The sequence below is a fragment of the Arachis ipaensis genome, chromosome B02 (assembly GCF_000816755.2).
Source record: "Arachis ipaensis cultivar K30076 chromosome B02, Araip1.1, whole genome shotgun sequence".
Lineage (NCBI taxonomy): Eukaryota > Viridiplantae > Streptophyta > Magnoliopsida > Fabales > Fabaceae > Arachis > Arachis ipaensis.
The window spans coordinates 9,444,013-9,447,497 of NC_029786.2; positions in this window are offsets into that span (position 1 = coordinate 9,444,013).

A 3,485-nucleotide genomic window follows, 5' to 3' on the forward strand; every position below is an offset into this window, starting at 1 on the left:
AGGTAAATGAGTATTGGAATTTGGAATCGGTAGCAGCAAGTCTTATTAATGAATATGAGATTTGATATTAAAATTTTTAATTGTAGTTGCTAAGAAGAAAGATGGTTAAAAGTGCCAAAGAAAGCCTAAAGCAGAAAGCCAGCAAATCAGAAATCTATGGGAATCTGCAGGCCGTGTTTATAGAAATGGATAGCACTCAAGATATAAGCATAAGCCTTCAAACCTTGTTCCAATTGAAGAATAGCTAAGTTCATATTATTCATCTTGAATTATGATCTTTCACAGAACCATTCAGTGGCCAAAGAACTAGCTGAATTAAAAGAGATTGTCCTAAATGGTGAAGATAAAGGAGAAAACAAGGAGAGTACATTTGATCTTGAGAAACACATTGATGCATATCTACTAGTCAGCTACCTAATTTTCAGTCTATTTTCAATTTCATCAGTTTATCGATTGTATCTTTAGTGTTTTTACTACAGAATGCATTATTATCTTAATCTCTTTGCTTGTTAGAATCTTCTTCCCTATCTGTACAGCCGACACATTTCAGTTCTTACTGTTGCTGGTTATTTAACCTCATTTATGAAGAATATAATATTTTGAAGAACTGTCTTATTTATGAGCATTTATCAAAAAATCTTATATCACACCAAGGCACGAAAGCTTTAAAGGAAAGCTTGTTTCTGTTTTTACAAAGCTTCTAGTTTAGGTTTCAGGAACATTACCTGAGATGGATGAAACATTTTTCAAAAGAATTGTTCTTGTGATTGCTTCGTCTTGCTAACCCCACCTTAGCTTTATTCTTGTTCTTGTTCTTGTGATTACTTCCTGCAATCTTAGCTCTTAATGATGGTCTTCTCCCGTCATTAGTTTCTGAACATTTGGTACCAAGAGTATCAATCATCATAGAAGTTACAATAAAATTCTTAAAAGGAGAAATGAAGGTACGAGAGTTCACTCACGTCGCAACATACCCAAACCCCCAAATTGAAAACCTTAAAATCGGAACCCTAACCCTCTGAAATTTCAGAACAAAATGGGGGTGAAAATACATACCTTCTCCACCACGATGGTGAGCGACGGGATCAGAGGACGATGCTGATGACCGATGTGAGCACGTTGCAAAGACGATTGATGGCTCTCGAGTGGTTAGCGTCGAGTGGGGAAGAGGAGCAGTGAGTGTGGAAGAGGAGTGGCGACACCGATGGTTCTCGAGTGGATGGTGCGACGGCAGAACGTATTTGGGGTTTGATGAGATAGGTGACGAAGTGTTGGTGGTGACGAGTTGGGGTTCTCGAGTGAAGCACTTCTGAAGTTACATTTTGTGTTGGTGATAGTATTTGGTGAAAATGAAAAAAAATTACTAAGTGTTGAGGGATTTAGTAGTCTTACATAGATTAGGCAACGCTTTAGAAGTGCACTCAAAACATAATGGGTTACTTTTTAAAAGTGTTTCCTTTGGTGTAAAAAGTGTCTCTATAGCTATTCAGATACGGTTATGCTTTATAAGTGATATTTAAAATATCTAAGGAGACACTTTTGAAGTGATGCCTCAATAGTATTTCCTATTCTCTTATAAAAGGGCACCCAGCAAAAAAGCGTAGCCTGTTCACTGATCTCTTATACGTGCCTATTTTACGCTCAAATAGATACATCCACCTATACTGAGCTGGTCCACAAACACGTGCCTCATATGCCAAATGAATTGGTAGATGCTCCATTACGTCAAAAAAAAGCAGGAGGAAAAATTCTTTCTAACTTGCACAAAATAACAGGAACATTAGCTTCCATTTGTACAAGATCGTTAACCCGAAGAGTAGATGAACAAAGGTCCCTAAAATATTGACTTATTTCGGTCAACAGTTTTCACACGTGGTCCGGCAAATCTTTGAAAGCTAACGGAAGCAAACACTCCATAAATACATGACAATCATGAGTTTTCATCCCAAACAATTTTCCTCCCCTGACATCGACACACCTTTGTAAATTTGAAACATATCCATCTGACATTTTCAACTTTTGTACCCATTTACAAATATTTTTTCGTTGTTAGAGTGTCAAGACATAGTTACCCTTAGGCTTTTGCCCAATGACCTTCACGTACCTCCACCAAATTCAAATCCGGTCGCCTAAAAAGTACAGCTATGTCTAACCTTGCCTTTTCATTGTCTTTTGTTCTTTGAGTATCCATAACAGTATTCATTATGTTATCAGAAAATCCTGCTTCGCAAGTAGGCTCCTCCCTCCTCTCATACCTCATCCGTACGAGGGAAGAATTCTATAGCCGCGTCAGGTCCCCACAGACAGCACCAATATTTGGTTGCTCGCTAGAATGGTGGATCAGATGGTTGACGAGTCGAGAGCAACAGGTGAATGAGAGGGAAGCTGGACCTGAGCATGTGCTCCTGTAGAAGCAAGGTTGTCCCGCTCGTCGGTGGATTGGTGGGTGGGGCCACCTATAAGGACACTCCAATGCTAAAGTTAGTGTCCGTATGATGAGGCGGTTAATTAGGATAAAGATGACATACTTCTAGGGAGGGATATGTCCCTCCCCATTTATACCTTGTACTTCAGGTGGGCCCGCCTCTCTGAAAGCTTCGGCCAACTATCCAGGTCCTCATTGAGGGCCAAGGTGGCGCGCGGGTCACCTTTTCATGCATGGGTCATGGACCCGTCGGGTCAATAGTCCGTAATATGGACCTCCGACCCTTATTGAGTTCGGCCGGAACAAAATTAAATTAAAGTTGAAACTAAAATATAACTATATTATATTACAAATTTAACAACTAAACTATGTCACTTGACACTAAATTGAGATGAAATATTTCTCTCCAAAGTTAATAAACTCTCTTCATCCACCCTCTTATCTAGTATCTACCTCTCTCCCCTCCTCTATTTTTCTTTACCATTCACACTCTATATATAACTTATAATTTATATTACTAATTTGATAAATCAAAATGTGTGACGAGATTTTCTTTCATTACAATTAAAATAAAATCTTTTCCTCCAAAATTAGCAAACTCTCTCTCTCCTTCTTCTTCATTATCTTTCTCTCTCTCTCTCTTCTTTCTCATTCTCTATCTCTATTTTCATTTTTTATCTAAAGAAATAAATAAAATTAATAAAATAATATAATTCAAATAAATTCATAAAATTATAAAAAATATTAAATTTATAATTAAATATAATTAAAAAAATTTCATAATATTATTCACATAAAAAATATATTATTATATACACATTTTTATTTTTTATTTTTATTTAGATTTAAATTTTTACTGCTTATCTTTCTAATATATATATTTTCACTTCTCTTCTTTCAAATATTTATTACATATAATTTAGAGAGAATGCTAATGTTATGATTAAAAGTTAAAATCAAGATTCAATTGTTTTTAAAAAAAATTAATTTTGAGTTAATTTTATAACTATCAGTATAAGTTTTTATGCTAATATCTAATTATATTTTTATATACATAGAG